The 20,755-nt window shown below is 38.0% G+C and overlaps 1 protein-coding gene across 13 annotated transcripts in view; it reads left to right on the top strand.

Moving 5' to 3' along the window:
* The window catches only part of FOXP1 (forkhead box P1), a 664,276-nt gene that overhangs the window by 69,427 nt on the left and 574,094 nt on the right, over window positions 1–20,755 (top strand). Inside the window, exon 1 of one of the 13 annotated variants that reach the window (XM_044452002.1) lies at window positions 13,258–13,316. The exons of the other annotated variants lie outside the window; for them this stretch is intronic. The gene's annotated coding sequence lies outside the window, so the exon portion shown is untranslated. Of the gene's footprint in view, window positions 1–13,257; window positions 13,317–20,755 lie in introns of those variants that run through there. 13 annotated transcript variants of the gene reach the window in all.

The raw sequence follows: 20,755 nt of genomic DNA on the forward strand, positions 1-20,755 counted from the left end.
TCTGACTCTAGGGGGCGGTGCTTATCTGTTTCCCAGCCAAGGGAGCCAGCGTTTGTCCGCAGACAGTCTCCGTGGTCATGTGGCCGGCATGACTAAACACCAAGGTGCACGGAACACTGTTACCTGCCCACCGAAGTGGTACATATTTATCTATTTGCATTTGCATGCTTTGAACTGCAAGGTTAGCAGGAGCTGGGACAAATGGGAGCTCACCCCATTGTGCAGATTTGAACTGTCAACCTTTCGATCAACCAGCCCAGCAGCTCAGCAGTTTAAACCACTGCGCCACCTACATCCCTTACTTGGGAATAAGCTCTCCTAAACAGAGGAGATCTTCTCAATAAACATTCTTTCCTCACACTATTACATGCAGGTGTGGCACACGGAGGTAGTATGATGTGGTCATGGCTAGGAGCCATTGATAGCTTTATGCTCTATCAGTTTGTCTAATTGTCCTTTGTAGGTGGACATCACTACATATGTGTTATACAATGCATGCTTAAACACATAGTTTAAGTATGTGTTGTATAAATAAATACTTCTTGACTCTGACCAGTATCTCCCATCATCAAGCTTAATTGGTTGACCATGAGATCCTAATATTATGAGAAAAAACCCCCCAAAACAGAAAGTATTTTAGTCCAGACATGACAAATTCAAAAGAAATAGAATGGCTTTAATACTGAGGCAAGGTAGCACAGGCAGTAAGGGGCTACAAATGCAAAATCTGACCAATTAATATCAATCAGAATTAATGGAAAACCTATCAACATAACCACCATTCAAGTTTTTGCACCAAAAACAGATGCTGAAGAAAAAGAAACAAAAAATATAGGTGTTCATGAGGAAATACTATGCCAAAAGAGGACATGCTGCTAATCCTAGGTGATGAATGCAAAAGTAGGAAACAAAGCAGGACTAAATGTTGTAGGTAAATTTGGCCAAGAAATAACAAATGAAGCAGGAGAAAGATGTGTAGAATTTTGTGAAACCAACAACTTGTTCCTTGCAAACACATACTTAGAGCAATCACACAGTCGAATGGTTGCCTGTATGTCATCAGATGGAAAGTACAGAAATCAAATATATTATGTAACTGGAATCAGAAGGTGAAGAAAGTGTATTCTTGCTGCCTAAACAAGACCAGGAGCAGACTGGTGGTAGTGACCATCAGCTCTTATTTTCAAAAATCAGAGTCCAGCTGAAAAAGATCACCAACAGAAACATAGTGCCAATATATGACTTAAGTAATATCCCTGAAGAACTTGAAGTCCATATAAAGAACAGATTTGCATTGTTCAACTTATTGACCATGAGCCAGAAGAACTATGACTGAAGCCAGAGACATTATTGGAGACGGATGCTATGAGACAATTCCTGTAACAACGAGAAAGAATTCATGAATGGATGACAGAAGAAACACAGTTGCAAAGAACAGGTGAGAAGCAAAAGCAAATCATGACAGGAATAGGGTCAGAATCCTGAATGCAACTTTCCAGTGAGTATCACGTAGAGACAAAAAGAACTATTACAATGATTAGTGCAAATAAATAGAAAAAAGCAACAATCTCTTCAACATTTCATTGCTGCAAAAAGAAGGCAGTGGTGAGAAGGGGGTGGATAGAGATATTTCAGGTTTTTCCACTTTCATGGGGTTCCTGTGCCCCTGGCCCCTGTGAATGTAGAGGGCTATGTGTGAGCCAACTTACACACAAACTTGAATGAAGGACACATTTCCATTTTCTCAGGAATGGATCTTGTTTGTAACCTGAGGACCACCTGTGCTTTGAAGAACCTGCGGTATTAGTGAAGTGAAAGCTGCTCTGAAAGCAGAGTAAAGCACCTGAAGTAGATAAGATACCGATAGAACTATTCCAAGCTCCAAAAAATGAATCAGTCCACATCTTCACAAACACGTGTCAACAAATATGGAAAACAAAACAATGACTGGAAGCCTTCAATATGTGTTCTGACCCTCATGAAAAGAGATGCAAAAGAATGCGGAAACCATAGGACCATTGCATTAAACTCCAATGTCAGTGAAATGCTTGAAGTGTTGCAAGAAAGAATACTACCCCATATGGAGCAGGAAATGCCAGTTGTCCAAAAGGAAGAGGCATTCAGGATCATACTGCAAATATATGTTGCCTACTGGAATACACCAAAGAATTTTCAGAAGGGATCAGTCTATGCTGTATAGGCTACAGCAAAGCCTTTGTGTCCCAAAAGAAATGGGTGTGCCTTGGCACTTGATTGTCCTGATTCGTAATCTATCATTGACAAGAACCTACAGTTAGGACAGAGTACAAAGAAACAGAATGGTTTCCCATAGGCAAAGGTGTTAGACAAGGATGCATTTTATCTCCCTATCTGTTCAGTCTGTATGCAGAACATATCATAGGGAAAGCTGGATTAAAATCAGAGGGTGGAGTGAAATTTGGCAGAAGCAACATCTCTAATTTAAGAAATGCAGATGATGCCATACTACTGGCAGCAATAAATTGACACACCTCCTGATAAAAGTGAAAGAAGAAAATACAAAAGGACTGCAGCTGCATGTTAGGAAAACAAAAATCGTGTCCACAGAAGTATTACGGAACTTTACTTCTAATAATTAAGAAATTGAAATGATGAAAGAATTTGCATGCCTCAACTCAGTCATCAATTCAGATGGAGATTGCAGCCAAGAAATTCAAAGACTGAGCCTTGAAAGGGCAGCAATGAAGGAACTAAAAAAGATGATTGAATGTAAGGATGTTTCACTAGAGACCAAGGTCAGGATCATTCAAACCATTGTTTTCCCAGTCACCATGTATGTGTGTGAAAGCTGACAGGAAGAAAATTGATCCCATCGAAACATGGGAAGTGCTGGAAGAGTGCCTTTGAACTGACTAAAAGACAAACAAGTGGGTCCTAGATCAAATAAAGCCATAAGTTTACCTGGAAGCAAAAATCACAAAAGTGAGGTTATCAGACATTATGATAATACTTTCTGGAGAAGGCAATCATATTAGGGAAAGTCTAAAGCAAAACTGAAAAGGATGACCAAATATGAGATAGATTGAATCCATATAGGAAGCAACAGCCTTGAGCTTGGAGGATCTGAATGGAGCTGGCATGGACATGACATTTTGGAATTTCTGTGAATTGCGACAGCACCACTGAGAACCTGGCTGAGATTAACTAAACCAAAATCAGACCTGCAATCTACTCAAGCCAGTCATTCATATCAATCATTTATGTATCATTTCAATTTGCTGAATAACAAGTAATTTCTGGGTGGAGTATAAACACCTAAATGAATAAAATGCATGACAGTGCAGGAAGAATACACAACTAGTTATGCTGTGTTAAATCCTGAATTATTATTGTTCCATCCATTAGGGAGTTGACATGGTATGGGGCATTATTAACTACAAGAGACTGCCAAGGCACTAAGAAATTTCCAGAGTTGAAGGAGGCCTTGAAGTGGGAACTAATACTTGTTCTCCTTTTTTCTCATTCAGCGTCCATGTACATATTTTTTCCTTCCCCAATGTAGCTCTATCCTTTGGAAAAACTTCTGAAAATAATTCCACCAAAATGCCCATAAAAGGTTTTGAAAGCTCCTGAAAGCAAAGGTCGTGGAATCTGTTGGCTTCAGTGCAAGCTGCACATTACCCTTATTGCATAGTGCACAGCTACTTTGGGATGGGATAGGTGTTTTTACTCAAAAAATGAGCACAAAAAACCTGAGCTGGATTAAAACCCTAGTGTGAAATTAGTGGGGCCTTTGTCTTCTGCTCCAGTTCTGATTCAGATTGGGCTAGGAAAAAATCTGATTCAGATTTCACGTAGAAAAAAAGCCCCTATTAATTTCAGTGGGAGTTCCTTCTCCTCATGTTAATCCTTGTATGTCTGTCAAGATCATTTATGCCCCCCTCCCCCCCGGAAGTCCTTGCTGGAACTTGTTGGGATACTGGTCTTGCCTTTTGAATTGCATTTTGAAGCCACGGATTCTGCTGGTACCTACTGCAGTGATTTTAATGGGTTAACTATGAAATTGGGAAAGAATTGTTTCTTTTTTATGTGAGATATAGCAGGCTGTCTTTTTAGATGGAATAGTTCATTTTCAAAAACAATATGCTTATTTGCTTTAGTCTTTTAAAATCCTTCTGGAAAGTTCTGTATTGCAGTGTAACTTCGTGAATTTCAGGAGGGACGCACCTTCCATTCACATTACTCTTCAGTGTAATATTTCTGTAGTTTTTCCTTGGTTTTTACATTGTGATGATGGAGGAAACACAAGTATGTATTGGTGATGTACCTTTGGTTAGAAAACACTAATGAATAACCCACATGTTAGTTGAGCTCTGGGATGGAGTGGACAGCTATGAATATGATACTGGTCAGGCAGTTTCATATGTTACTTGTTTTTGAACCCTGTGTGTGTGTACTCTATTGACGGTCAATATATTAGTTGTTTTACTGACTGTTAATAGAACAGGATAGGCTAGTACATGATAATATAATTCTTACACAAGTTTAGTTGCTAAACTCAGGAGACCCTCTGGCAATTGTGGACAAATCTGTTTTGTATTGTTACTTTATTCTACTGCTGTCTCAGATGACTAGGTATCATTTCCAATCATATTTTGTTATTCTGCTGTTTGCTGTAACATTAATCTGCATAAACTTGTAAGACGGGGTGAATAAATAAGCATTATACTGGCTGAATAATGCTTATTTATTTGTGACCTGATGCTTTTGTAATACTGCTGAGCAAAGTTGCAATGCACAGTCATTTGTGGTTGCAATTTGTGGGCATGGCATCTCTCTAACACACACCTGCACTTTTCTTATATGTGAGCTTCATTGCTTAGTGTCCTATTCTACAACATTTAAAAGCCTACACAGAACAGAAGATCCTGAAATTGAACTGCAGTAATGCTGAAGAGTGCTGGATTCAGGAAGCATCATGAATAACAAAATTTTATTTGGTGTAACAGGAGAAGAAGAAGAAAAAAACTACAAATGAATAAACACAATACCACACTCTTAAGAATATAATATTGGAAATTGTATGGCATCATCGCCCTGAACATTTACAATTCATATGACTTGTCAAGAATAATTTTCTTCATCTTTGAAGCAGTAGTGAGCACTGGTCTAGCACTTTCTTCTCATTGCCTGGTGCCCTCCAGATTTTTGAACAATATGACCCAGTATTTCTCACAGTTGGCCAAGATAGTTCGGCCTGAAGTCCAGCACTAGAGTTGTCGGTTGGGAAAGACAACTCTACCAAGTAGCAGTGAACCCTGTGTGGTGCGTTTTTAGGAGTGGAAGAAATGGGCATACTTAGTCAGAGTTTAGAATTCTAGAGGAGCCTGGACTACTCACTTTACTTTTCACATTTTTATCACACTATTTTTACACCAGCTAAAATACAAGATTTACATGGCTTGAATTTTGAACTGCAGCAATGGTTTTTCTTTGGAATTGCCTATTTTTTTCTGGGATAGCATGTATTGTATATATGTGCACAGGAGAAGCAGTAGCTTCTTAGTATCATTAGAAACAGACCCACCATTTTTGGTAGATTTGGTGATTGAGAAGACTCTTTCCTTGACATTTCTGTTCTGTTTAATGGTTGTTAGGGCTCTCTCTGACTATTGTTACCAGTGTAGAAGGCTCTTGGGCTAACAGCTATTACAAGTATGAGAACATGGTTAATATGGGTAGGGGATGATTTACTCAACCTGTAGTCCCCTTCTAAGCTGTGTGTAGGCAACACACAGTAGACTCAGGTAGCTTTACAAATAATTAATTTCCGAGGAGTTGTATGGCACTGTTTCTGCTCCAAGACTTGTACTAAGAGAGATTGGCATGATGCTTCATGTGGGCCTATTGCAACAGCTAAACATTTCAGTTCATTTAAAATGAATAATACATCACTGTCCAGCTTTCGCACACATACAATGTGATTGGGAATACAATGGTTTGAATGAGCCTGACCTTGGTCTCTAGTGAAACATTCTTACACTTGATGATCTTTTCTAGCTCCTTAATTGCTGAGCCTTCTAAAGCTCTGTCTTCTTTGGGTTTCTTGGCTGCAATCTCCATCTGAATTGATGGAGATACATATGTTTCTCTGTATTCTGTCCTAACTGTAGGTTGTTGTCAGTGGTGTCAGTGAATCAGGACACTCAAGTGCTGAGTCACACCCATTTCTTTCTGGACCATTTATAGCTTCTCATCATTCACACATTCAAAGGCTTTGCTGTAGCCTGTACAGCATAGACTGATCTTTTCTGGAAATGCTTTGGTGCCTTTCAGTATCCAATGTATATTTGTGGTAGGATCTCAAGTGCCTCTTCCCCTTGAATTTCCTGTTGATTTCTTGAACCTTCTGGAAGAAGTCTCTTGTTTTTCCCCCTTTGTTGCTTTTTTCTGTTTCTTTGTACTGATTCTAATAGTTCTTTTTGTCTCTGAGTGATACTCACTGGAAAGTTGCATTCAAGATTCTGAACCTATTTTTTGTCACCATTTGCTTTTGCTTCTCACCTGTCCTTTGCAACTGTGTATCTTCTGTCATCCATTTAAGTTTATTTTTTCTTGTCATTAGAGAATTGTCTTTTGCCATCTGTCTCTAATAATGCATCTGGTTTCATTTCATAGTTCTTTTGGCTTGCTGTCAGTTAAGTTGAGCAATGCAAATCTGTTCTTTATGTGGACTTCAAATTCTTCAAGGCTGTTACTTAAGTTGTATTTTGGCACCATGTTTCTGTTGGTGATCTTTTTCAGCCTGACTGTGACTTTGGAAATTAAGAGCTAATGGTCCTTACTGCACTCGGCTCCTGGCCTTGTTTAGGCAGCAAGAATACAGTTTCTTCACCTTCTGATTCCAATTACATGACATATTTGATTTCTCTATTGGCAATCTGGTGAAGTCCCTAGTCCTTGATAAACTGCACTACTGCTAGTATCAGCATCATACCCCATCTGTATTTCCCTAAAACATCACACCGCTATACCAGTAACATATACCAGTGGAGTATACTGCAGAGGTGACATATACTGCTCTAACCTTCCACTCTGGCAAAATGGGAATAACAACTTTGGGCTATTTTGCAGAGCTTAATTAACCCAACAGTTTCTCCAACATATTCCTGTCCATTGCTGTATAGCTTTAATAATGATTAACTTTATCTGAACAAGGTGTTGGCTTTTTTTAAAAAAAATTTGATAGCCATCACTGTGACTTCAGTATTGGGCAAAACACTGAAAGATGGAAGCAGGTTAGTTTGTCACAATAAAAATGGGCAGAATAGTGGCCAAATGCTCTGGTTCGTATTCTGGGTTCTACAAATACTAAATACTTCTTTTTCTTTTTTCTTCATCGTCATTATTTCATTTCGATATTGCTGATCAGCTGAAACTTTCTTGGACTCTTACAATCATTCATAAACGGAAGTACAATAATAAATAAGTAATGACAATAAAATATGAATACAATAAAATATAACCTAAAATTCTAATATATAAAATTTAAAGCAGTTTAAACAGCTTAAAACAATTTTAATAAAAACGGAACTGTTAAAGCAGTTGAACTGTTCCATCACATGCCATTAAATGCCTGGGAGTAGAGGGCCTTGCCCTGTATTGGTGCAAGCTGGTCCTCAGTGGGGAGATCATTCCATAATTGAGGGGCACCACTGAGAAGGTCTTTGTCCTCGTTGCTTCCCTCTGAACGTCGTTTGGAGGTAGCAGTTGAAAAAAGTCCTCAAATGTAAATTGTAGCAGCTGAGTGCATTTTGATCAGGAGAGGAGTGCTGTCGGTTATTGTAATCCCAAGCAGTATTAGTCATTATACATTAGAATTAGCACCTTGAGTTGGACTCAGAAAGGCACTCCGTGCAGGTTTTACATATTTGAAATTTCTGGTCCCAATTATTAACCTGGCTGTTGCATTTTGCCATCGTTTCTGAACAGTCTTTAAAAAATTACAGTGGGAATCTGTAGATTATGGCTCATGGGGTGAGGGGACGGCATCCCTTTGGCTTTCCTGAAGATTTATAACTTTAGATACAAAGAAAGAGGACCTACAAGTATGGGACAAAAATGTGAATCCACATGATGAGAAGCCCCCATTCGAATGGCCAGGCCTACAGCACTGCCAAGATTGCAAGCAAACAGTGCCTTGGGACTAGTAAGGGGCTTCACCACAGGCTAGTTCTGTTGGCCGGTTCTAATGATCTATCAGTACCAAAAGATCTTTAGGGAAGCTTCACAGTCCCACCTTGTATTAGTAGATTCCCCTTTGAGGGTATCCATTTTGTAACTGGAAGAAAGGGGCAGGGGAGTTGCCCATGAGACTTTTTCTCATTGTCTAGTCAATGTCTGTGTTGTTATAATAGATATTTATAGAGTGGTCTGTTTGTCTAATTAGCTACTGAGTTTCTGTTATTGCTGGAGAATTTCCAGTAGCCTTTTAAAATAGAAAACTTACTAATTTTCCAGACCTCTCTTGAGGACTTGTGCTTCTGTTCAGCTCTTCTGGAACTTTTAAACCTTAATTTTCATTAACTTTGTTTTCATTTGTATGCCAGGTATACTGAAAGAAATTTGGGAGTGTGAAGCTATTTTACCTGTCATTCATCCAGGAAGTATGTGATGGCTATTTTTTTCCAGTTGCTATCATTTGATAAAGATATAAAAGGGAAGAAGCACAGGTGAAGTGGGCCACTTAACAAGTACAGTAAAACTAGACAAATTGATATTTATCCTTACACACTCCTCAAGGGGGCTTCCAGCAATTAAGACCCATTATAAAATGAAAATATCAAAAACTATATGATAATAGACTGACAGGTTGAACAGACAGGATAGGCATGGGAGATGAAATTATCTACTGGAATAAAAAGTACAGGAATAAAAAGCCTGTTGAAGTATAAAAGAAGAAAGATGACAAGAAGGAAGGCCAACTGAACCTCACAGAAAAAGGATTCCATAATACGGTCATGACCACTGAGCAGGCTGTTTTTCATATCCCCATCAACCAGACCTCTGTCAGAGATGAGCCATGGAGAAGTATCTGTCCAACAGGCATTGGAGCACAGACAGACAGATACTGGAAGACACAGTCCTTAAAATATTCAAAGTCCAAGCTGTTTATGGACTTTAAAAGTAATCAGTTTTGGCCCAGAAGCCAAATGATAACCAATGCAGTGTTGCAAATTCTTTTCATTTTTAATTTGAGTCTTTCAACTTGGGAAATTGAAAATTAAAGAAAATATATTAATGTCATAGGACATCTGTTAATATGGTCTTTTTATGCAAAGTGTATACTTCCCCTGTAATCTATTGAATTGTTCTAGAACATACGGTAAAGTGTTTTTTCTCCAATTTATTTATAAATTGATTAAACACATAATAAAATAATGTACAATTTTACAATAACATGTCTACAAATAAAATTAAAGTAAAATGAACAGTATAAAACTTCATTGGGATTTCTTGCTTTTTATTTTTAATTTTTGTGCAATTTTGTGGATGCATTAGCAGTTTGCTGACATTCTGTTATGGGTCATGTATTCACACACACACACACACACACACACACACACACACAGCATTGCCATTGAAATGCTTATGTGTATAATAAAGAATGTGACTTGGGAATGTGAAAATCCTTTGATCCTTAAATTTGGTCTGGATGCTTTTGACATTTTTTTTTAATCTAGTGTCCTGTTTTAACAGAAGAGTAACATGCTGGTTTATTGTATCAGAAATGCTGCAGTGAGGGCTATATTCATCTTTTGCTCTGTTCTGCTTATTCTATAATATTTTTGATCAACTTTTCTGACATTGAAATTCCATTTTTATAACACAACTGTAGTAATGTAGGTGTGAACAATGTTAATTCCTTTATGAACAATGTAAAACCTGGATGGAAGTATAATTTTGATTATCTAGCTATTTTTTATACTCTTGAAATATAAAAAGAAAGAACCATAATAAAGTGGGATTTGAAATTGACCTTCACCAACAATAAGAGAATGATGATAATTGTAAAGTTTCTCTTCTTTGGAAATTGATGCATTATTTGATTTGCTATTGCTTACAGAACAGACAGCAAAAGTAATATGAATAGTAAAATGCAAAATCTGGGTTTGTCATTTTGAAAGGGATAAGTAGAGCAGACCAGAAGAAACGAGGCTAGGAGCAAGGTGGTGGTAGAATCAGGCTAGGTTGGATTAAGGAAGGCAGGAACAGGATTCCAGAGAAGACAGAGAATTGTAGTAGCCTGGTAACAGTTGTTGTACAGCAAGAGGCTGGAGTTCTTCTGGGAGTATATGGTTTATTTAGCCACCAGGGATCAAGGTGAACCAGTCTTAGAACTGAGTATGTATGAGGTATAATTCCAGGGAGAAAGAGACCCCCGGTCAGAGCCTTTTTTAAACAAGGGTAGCTTCTGGCAATAACCCAGAAATAATACTGCAGCAACTGGATCAACAGGTCATATTATTAATGGGAAGAGGTATCAGGGTGTATGTTCTGTCTGGAAAGTTTCCAATCCAGTGCTTCATCTCTTTCACTTTGAAGAAATGTTGCTTCAAGTGGCTAGTGGTCAACACTTGCATGTGGTCAGTTTCATAAACCAAAGCCAGAATTGTGGAAAGGCTCTAGCTTAGTGCTTTGCATTCAGAAATTCTCACATTTAATCCATGGCACCTCTAAGGACTGAGAAAGGCTCCTGTCTGAAAACCTGGAGAGTTCTACCAGTTGATACTGAGATAGATGGAATAATGGCAGATTCTTATGTGGTGAGTGTTTGTCCTGCTTGGAAACCTTTGGTGTGCTTTGAACTGGGGTGTGGAAGTAGCCCAGTCCATGTGCATCAGTAAGTCCTGGACCAAATCATCTGTAATTGTCTTAATACTGTATCCACACAACAAGTCCACACCAAGCTCTGCTAACATGTACGGATTTATATACATATGATAATATGTATGCAACAATTAACTGATACACCCTTGTAACCAGAAATAGTTGTTATCAGCAGCCTTTCAAAATCTGATGCTCTGCGAGGAATTGTGAAGGCCAGAAATTTAGTACTTGGCAAAAACTGTTGCAGTCAGATTCCACACACATGAATTACGACAAGTTACTCTGACTGTTCTGTGGTTTGTTGTGTCTGGTTTGGTCTCTACTTTTAAATGGCAGTTACATTGGTTCATTTGAACCTTATTTTCATAGTCTGGCCAAACCAGCTGGATTCCTGTGCACTGCAGGAGAACAAAAAATGTTCAGCCTTGGAACTAAAGTGCTCAGCAGATAAGAAGACTTTCTACATCATGCATGCACACTGTTTTATGGGATTACTTTAGTGCCCTCCCATTTTATTTGATTGGATAATGAACAAGAAAAGAAGAACATTAATGGGAAGAAACACTTTGGGAACAATCCAACTTGTTTTCAGTGGAAATGCTGCCTTGACTTTAGAAGGAGGTGTAATACATCTTATAGTTGCAGTAATATTTATTAAGTCAAGGAAAACTCATGAATTACATCAGCCCAATGAAAATAGCTTTCAGTGCAGAGGATGGATGGCAATTCAGAGTGGTTGTGTGCCTTAACGTTGCTCCTGTAAAGGCCTGGAATTCTGAGATCTTCACATTAAAAAATGCCAGGTGACTGGAATGGGAAATCCTGTTCTTGTTGATGTTCCATGAATTAGCCAGCACTGTATTTGGTCTTTTGGTTCCATTGTTGACCATGGCTGTAATTCTGTGCACAATAACCTCGGGCTAAGCTGCACTGCAAGTATTGAAACCAAATGTAGATGCCTGTTACTTGTACTGTACGAATTGAATCACTATGATTGGCATAACCACGACCATCCTCATTACATTTGTATAGTGCTTTCATATACAATACACATAATCTAACTGCAGTTCATGCAACTGTGTAAAGCTAGCTTTGTCCCATACTGCTGATGTTGGCGAAGGGCAGATGCTGAGTCTGAGTGACAGAGGCGTAGCTTAAGGGCAAATCACCTGCCTCACATGCAGAAGAAACATGCCTGAAACTCTGGAGAGCCACCACCAGTTACTGCTGTTAATATCAGAACACATGACTCAATGGTCTGACACAGTATAAGGCAGCTTCCTATGTTCCCGTGTGTCCCTATGACTTGTCTAAGCCCACCTACTGCATAGGTAGATAGATCAAATTCAAATGAGACACCTCCTAATTCCTATTATAAAGCAAAAGCATAATAATTTGACAAGATGGCTGAGGTTCTGATGAAATGTACATGCTCATGTCTGGACGCTCTCTCCAAATGGATTGCACTTGGTTCCTAATACATAAAAACAAGTAGCTGCAGCAATAAGAGGTGTACAGTATATGGTGGCATGCCAATTGATGTTTGATCCAGATTTTTATGCTGAATTGACCTTATAGGAAAATCCAGAATTAACATTAGGTGAGAAAACTTTAATATTGAGCACTTAAATGCTTAAGCAAATGTTTGCATTGGATCACTTATTGAAAGATTATGTCATACCTGTCATTTTCACTCTTCATATTAAATATGATCTGCCTGCAATGACAAAATGGCAATATGTTCTGTTAAAACATTTGTTAGAATCATGGTTTAGCTCTGCAGATTTTTCTGCTTCAGAGTCTTCTAACCTTTTGGAATTACTTGTCAAGACTGATTAGTCCTATCAACCTACAATATGGTTGCGTAAATACTTACTGTTGGTGGACAAATACAATTCACTGGGTCCTAAACAAGAATGGTATAAAGAATTAGATTGTCCTATATCTGCTAACTAAGGGATTGTTGCATTAGCATATATTTCAGAAGCATCTTTGGACCTTAGGTTATGCTATATGCAGTTGAAGCTTCTTTTGACGCCACAGTGACTTTTCATAGAAGCTATGTTGGATAATTGGTAGAGATATGATAGAGCTACTGCTTCCTTGACTCATATGTTTTGGTAATGTGCCTCCTTTTGAGAAGAGGTTTTAATACAGCTGCCTCCTTTTGAGAAGAGGTTTTAATACAGAGAAATCTTACATTGGAAAACTCTTAAATATTTACGGATGTACATTTTCTATTTAATTATATTACTACTTCTTGGACTCTGACACAAGATCAAAGTAAGTGAATTTTCTGTGCCCTTACTAAAGCTAGATGACTGATACTGTAATGCTGGATTTATTTATTATATTTATATCCCACTTTTTTTTTCCTTTTCAGGGAACTCAAGGTGGCTTACATAAATCTCCTCTCAATCTTATCCTCACAACAAGAACCCTGTGAGGTAGGTTGGGCTTAGAGTCTTTGACTGGTCCAAAGTCACCCAGTGAGCTGAGTGGGGACTAGAACCCAGATCTCCTGAATCTCAGTCCTACACTTTCAACTGCTATACCACATTGGCTTTCTGATAGATAAAGGCTATCCTCAATAATGCAATGGATTGATGATCTTTTGAACCTTCCAGTCTTTGAACAGTTAGATACCCCTTATACATAGATAAAATTAGGGATATTTGGCTTGCTTTTTAGAAGATTATGCAGAACCATTTCTACTGATAGTAGTATATTTTCTTATATACATAGGTGTAGGTATGAACTCCATATTTATTCATTTCCATTGCTATACTTAACCTTTATGCAATTTAGTAGTTTTTTTAGATTGGTTAACTTTGTGAATTTCACAGTTAAGATTTCTTTTTTTTTTAGTGCAAACTGCTTTACTCCCAAGTGATTATGTAAAACTGGTTCTTGAAGACTGTGCACCAATCAGCTCCTAGGGCTGTGCTGTCTTTTTAATTTTTGCAAGGGGAAGTTGTATAATTACTCAAGCATTCCCTTTTTCTACATCAGCTTCATTCCCCCACCCTTAATTTTCTAAATGTGAAGGATAAATAATTTAACCTGGTGAAGAATGATAAATCTGGATACCAGAGAAAGAAGACATGGATGATAAATGACTAAATTTTTTTCCCCAAGCAGGGTTGCCTGAACAAAGCATGAAAACTGAGTTGGGAAAAGACTTGCCCTCCAGATGCATTAGACACAAAAATTTCTAACCATATGTCTGTGAATGTTACCTCTATTGCCAGTATGTAGGAATTGTATCTCGTTAAGTACTTCCTCTGTGTACTTCTTGTTTGTACTGGCAACAGTGGAAATCACATGGGAGGCAGAGGTGCTCTTTGGCTGACTTTCCTTGGAGATAAACAAAACCACAGGGATGTGGCATGCTTGCGCTGTATGCTGGGAATACTGAATGTTCAGGAGGTTAGCCTTTGGTGGCATGCTGTTGTCATTGGTTCTAAAGAGAGCTTGACAAGTGACTGAGATGGGTTCACAATAAAGATTAAAAGGATAAGAAATTGAAAACCTGCTACAAAAGGTTTTACTGTAACAATAAAAAAGAGGGATCTTGGAGGGATGACTAAAATGTTTCTTGGCCGTAAAGGTAATATGTTTATAAGTTTCAAAATGGCATTTACTTGTTTGAAAGATATTTTGACTGGCTGAGATAAGTATCTGAGTATCTATTTTTGTACCACCAAATCAATCCATTCACATGTCCATTGCTTTTTGAATGCCTGTTTCCTAAAAGATCTTTTTAAATAGAGTCCTGAGCTTCAATAAGCTTTCAATCTGAGGTATTAAAGTTCATCAAAATATTATTAAACCTATGACTTTCAATGAAATATGGTGCCCTCCCCCTTTTTTAGGCATTCATGAGATATCTTAGGTCTCAGTACCATAGGGAACAGAATGCCCACATATGGGCCTTTGTATGAGAAAGTTGCTCATCTAGAATTCATGGAAATGTCCCACATTTTTATGAAATGTTCACCGATTAGGTTTTTGTCAGTGTGCCAATTAAAAGCCAAACTACTTGCAGCCATGTTGGAGAGATCAAACAGATACTAAGTAGATAGAAAACCTCACCAGTCAGCTTCTTTAGTTTTCAACAGAATCTAGATATTGGATATTTAGTTTGAGACTTTTTGGTAGTGACTTCTCAGTGCTGTATGCTTTTCACAGAACCAGTTCATCCTTTGGACTCATAACCAGCAATTCATACATAGGTCAGAGTCATCTATGAGGAGTTGAAATGGAGCTGCAGGTTGTGCTGTGCCATGTGTTGACCTTGGCTTTTGATTCAGTGTGGTGCTTTACTTGGGTGAAGCATTTTTTTCTCTGGATATATATGGCAAACAGAACTGTCTGGGACACATGAGATATGAAAGTGTGGGACTCTGGTGCTGGAAGCATGGGCTACACACTGGAGCGGACCAGGAATCATCATGAGGAGCCATATAAAACCCATTTGGATCCACAGCAAGATATACCTGAATTCAAAGAATGAATGAATAGGTTTGAAACAAAGGGAACTTCAGTGCTACTGTAGGTTCAAAACAAAGGGAATGTTTGGGAACAAAGGAAACCGCCCCGAGGCTTCGGCGAATGGGGCGGCATAAAAATGTTTTAATAAAATAAATAAATAAACAAATAAACAAATAAACAAACCCAAGGTGGGTTAAAACAAAAGAAGCAGTTTAATTATGGCAACTGAAAAGAAGGCTCAGGGAGTTTCTCTACTTCTTGATCATGTTTTCATTTAGTTGGGGTTATATGAAGTGGAAAAGTATAATATTTAAATAGAAAGAGTAATCAAGGGCACTCAGGTAGTGCTTGACTAGTCCGTCCTGTCTGGGAGGTGAGGATACTTCAGGATTGGACCCTTGGTTGACAGGTGCATGAAAACAAAACAGGGAATGTGCAAGTTTTCTCAAGTTGGAGAAAGCAACAATTCTGATAACCATGGAGGAAATGTGTGTGTGTGTGTGTGTGTGTGTGTGTGTGTGTGTGTGTGTATATATGTTCCCTCTGCCCCTCTGGTGGTTACAGAGTTTTATCAGAATTGCTGTTCCTCTTGTAACAAAACGGGTTCTTGAGCTAATTTAAACAAAATTCATATGATTTCGCTGTTGAAAGTCCTAAGTGCGAGACTGAATCCCTGACCTAGCATCTTTAATTAAAAGAAATCAGAATTCAAAGCAAAGAAAGACTTTTAACTGATACCAGAAGGAATACTGCTAGTCAAAAGTTCTTATATCATGAAAATTCACAAAATGATACGTTTTCATTATCCATATTTCTACATTGAGCTTTGAGCATGGATGACTATCACTAAGTCAAAAATAACCTTGATCTGGTGTGCTCCTACAGGTGTGGAGCTAGTTGTGTCATTCTGTGGGTTGGTACCTATAATCTGTGAACCAGTTGTTCATGGATGAAATAGTTATGTTGTCTATGCAAGGTAACAAAGCAGTTAGTAATTCTTATTAAAGACAATTGGAAAGCATAATTAAACAAGTTAGTTTTTTTAATGATGTTCTCTATCAGTTGGAAAAAATTGCCTAACGTAAGATGCATACTTGCAGCCCTAAAATACTTAATCACAAGTATTAAAATGAGAGGATATAGCCAGGATTAACACTCCTTAACTCCATATAGTTTGTGATAGCCAAGGAAACAAACTCACTGCTAATTTTAAAAACTAGCAGTTTCCAGCTATTCTTTTTTTTAAACACTATCATAATTAAAACAATGTTAATCACCACTACTACCACGTTCCTCTTTGTGGTTGTGGAAAGAATGTGGGCAAGATTCCAAATACATAAGAAATAATTATTTCAGCAGTGTTTGTTTGTTTGCTTCCTTCAATTTGCATTATCTGCATGGGTGAGGTGAGGCAATTTCTGCTTCCAAGAAAGCCTTTCCTAACATGGTGCTTTCCAGATGTTTTGGACTTCAGCTTCTCCCAGATATTCTGGGAGACACTGCGCTGGGAAAAGCTGTTTTAAGACTTCAACATTTGGAATACAATTTCTGCCAATAAAAAACCTTCATAAGAATCTGTATTAAAATCTAGAATGTTTATAGTTCATTGTTTTTAATATTAGTCTATTTAGTCAGCTCAGTCCTAAAGTGTAAATAGATAACAGATCTTCACATTTTAATGGTTCCCCTTTTTCTGTTTTTTTGCCTTGTTTTGGCATGGGGATTGCTTTCTTTGAATCATTTACCTACCTAGAATTTTCTATTGAACATGTTTGCTTATTAAAAATCAAAGTGAACTAATAAATCATACTAAGCATGAAATAATAATAGCAAAAGCATTTTGGGATACAATCCTGTACCTGGACGTAAGCCCCATCAGACTTAATAGAAGTTATGCCTGAGTAGACATGAACAGGATTACACTACTACAGTGTTTTCAAAGCAATTTGGAGTACAGCAATATTAGCTATTCCTGCTAATTACCTCTGAAAGTACAACCTGTTCTGGGACAGTGTCATACAGATGAACCTTAGTAGTCACACCCAGAAATTTGGAGTGGTCAGCCAAGTGTGAATGGAAAGCAACTTTGTGTTTTTCAGAGAGCAGACACATTCTTCTGAACAGCCTGCTGGAATTTATTACTACTATTAGTAGTAGTACTACAACTATTTCATTTCTATACCATCCATAGCCAAAGCTCTCTGGCCAGTTTACAACTAAGTATAAAAGGACTATAATGCCATAGATAAAAACATCAGGAATTAAAAAAAAATATTTTAAAGTAGCATAAAATAACATTAAAAAAGAAAAAGACCAAAAAAAAAAAAAAAAAAAACCTCAGCCAAGAATAAAAGAGAGGCACCTGGCTAATCATGTCAAGCTCCTGAATAACGAAGGAGCTCTTTAAAGATCTCTGCAAAGTGAGCTGTCTTAACATGGCAGTGAAAAGAGGGCAAATTTGGTGCCAGGCAGGCCACAGGAGGGGGCCACCACAGAACAGGCCCTCCTAGTTGCTATCCTATCCTCCAAGTCTCTCGATGGGTTGGCACCTGGGGGAAGGCCCCAGAGGTTGAGCATAGTGTCCAGGTAGATCAGGGTTTGAAGACGTGCTCCAAAAGGTATTGTGATCTCAAACTGTGCAGGGCCTTGTAGGTTAATATCACACCTTGAATTAGGACCATAAGTTTAGAGGCAGCAAGAGGGCCAGAACTGGTCTATTAATCCGGCTGCCACATTATGCACCAGCTGCAGCTTCTAAACTGTCTTCAAGGGCAGCCTCACCAAGGGTTCTCTTCTTTTATATCCTAAAATTTCTCTATGGGGGTAAAAAGATAAATATTCATTGTAAAATTTCCCCTCAAAGGGAATTTCCCTTAAAGGGGAAATTTTAAACAAAAAACTGAACAGGGAAAGCTTAAAACCCCAATTCCTGAAGTACCATGGTGCTGATCAAAACTGGGTGCTCACATACTTACACTAAAGTAAATAATCCAGTCAGGTATTGTTGCTGTGCCTGAAGGAACAGACATTTAGTTGGCCTCTTATTACTTTCCCTAGCAGTGTAATCTAGTAGTCCTCATTTCTTTCGGAGCTAGATCCCTCCTTTAGTCCAAACGGATATTTGGGGGACACACTGCTTAATGTATGTGTGAGCTAGTAGTACTGGTGTCACCAGCCTATAGTGGAGCCCCACCCAATAGCTAGATCAATTATCTAAGCCACTGTTACATCCTCTTGCCTTGTAGCTGCTTCTTTTCAGACGGGGATTTCCAGTCCTGTTAGCTGAGATCTTTTAATTGAAGCAGTAGATTCTGAGGTTGGTACCTTGTACATGCAAACTGTGAGTTAGGACCTTTCTTTCGAGGGCTCCATGTGTCTCTGATACAAAGCTGAGAACTAGGCCTGGCAGTCCATGAGTACAGACTACATAGGTGGTACAAGCATATGTTATTTTTTTGATGTACCACTCCCATAAGGGAAAAAAGTGAGAGTACTGTCTTTATCCAATACCATCTCTACTTACTGTTTCTTAGAAATAAAGCAAAATACATTTTGGTAGCCTGCTTGGAAAAAGAAGGCTATTCTATTTCTTCATAGAGAAGCTACACAACGTATTCAGGCAAAACAGAGCCCTACTACCTTGTGGGACACAGGAATAACAGAAGTATCTGTTATGAGATCCTTGGCTTGGTTTACTTTCAAATTCCATGCTATTTTTGAAATAGTTTCAGGTTATTCCAGTAGGACCTAGTTGATGATATAAACCACTTTTACCTGTTTTTTATTTTCAAGAAATCATTGTGTCAGATTCCAATAAGCAATAGGCAGCAAGATACTGAGAAGATTAAGCTCCATATCAGTCATTCATAGCTCCCCACAAAGCAGCATTCACAGTCATTTGTCAAAAGGAAGTGTCACTAATGATATGGGCACTGACTAAAATTAATTTTAGTGTAGTTTAATTTTGTGTGTAGTTTAAATGCTGACTAGTGTTTCACTTACTCTCAAACATATTTTGAGCAAAGGGCAAGTTTTAAAATGCAGGTTGTACTGTATTGTTTATTTTGTTGCCTGGTGGAAGGACTGTTTTGTAAACAACCTGATGTATTGGCCTTGGGGACCTTGCAGCTGCTCCATTCAGGTTCCCTGTAGACACTTTGACAAAGTGGGGATTGTGAAAGATGGAAAGTAAACAAGAAAATAGAGTATATTTGATCATCACGTAACCTGTTTGAATGTATCAGTTGTTTTTGAGAACTGATTCCCAGACATACACTTAAATATGATTTGCAACTCCACCTGCTCCATGTAGCCTATTGTTGTTTTAAACAGAATTAACAAGCTGGATATTATGTATCACGTATGCGTGCATAGTTCTTATATGTAAATCAGGAAGTGAGATGGTGTCATTTTCCCTCTATGGTATACAGGTTTGCAATGCTGTATTTTCAATTCCTTTGAGAAAAGACTGTCTAATGTGATAAGTTTATTGTTCCTTAAACTTGTTTTCATTTTGACATGTGCATGTATACTTTTCCCCTTAGGCTGCAAACTGATTTTGGAATGGAGATGCATCATTTTACAGTTATATAGAAAATATTGTAATCTAACTTGTTGTATAGGAAAGAGCATTACAATCCAACTTGCTGTCTACACTTGTTCTGCAGAAATTCCTGTTGATCATATTGAAAATTTATAGTAGTGATGAGAATAAAGAGCACAAAAAATATTTCCACTGTGATTATAATTTCACAATACCATCCTTTGATTTTTTTTTTTTTTAATCAGGATCAGGCATCAAGGCCAGATTCTGTGCTCTACTAGATGAAGTCATTATCATATTCTGGGTACAGCTCCCTCTTTAGACAGGGATTTGCTGAGAATCCGTTTGTAAGCCCTCTTTTCTTCACCTGGGTTACACTCATGTAAAATTGACAGAAAAGTGACAGAGTTGGGACTTCTTGTTCTAAAAAAGTAGAGCTTGAAAAGTAACTTCAAACCCCAAACAAAGGTTTAATCTTCATTTTTTCTGGACCTGTAAACACATTTGGCATTTTGAAAAAGCATTCTGGGAATTACCACAAATTAACCCCTGTAGGCAGCTAAAGGACCCCCCGTTGCAAAAATAAGAGTACTCCTCCTCCCTGCTTTTGTCTTTGTGCATGAATGTGTACCCTGTGAATGTGCTACTCATGCTTGTTTCACTCTTTGACTCCCCCCTCCCACATTTCTCTTTTCCCAACTATTCCTTTTTTTCTGTTTCTCTGGTTTTCATTTTTCATATTTTTGTTCCATGCTCCTTCTAACTCCCCCTTTCTCTTTCCACTAGATGAGTGATGAACTCATAGCTTAATTTTTTATTATATATTTAAACTAGTACAAATACAAATAT

This window comes from Varanus komodoensis, unplaced genomic scaffold, assembly GCF_004798865.1.
Source record: "Varanus komodoensis strain SLA01 unplaced genomic scaffold, ASM479886v1 scaffold6_4, whole genome shotgun sequence".
Classification (NCBI taxonomy): Eukaryota; Metazoa; Chordata; class Lepidosauria; order Squamata; family Varanidae; genus Varanus; species Varanus komodoensis.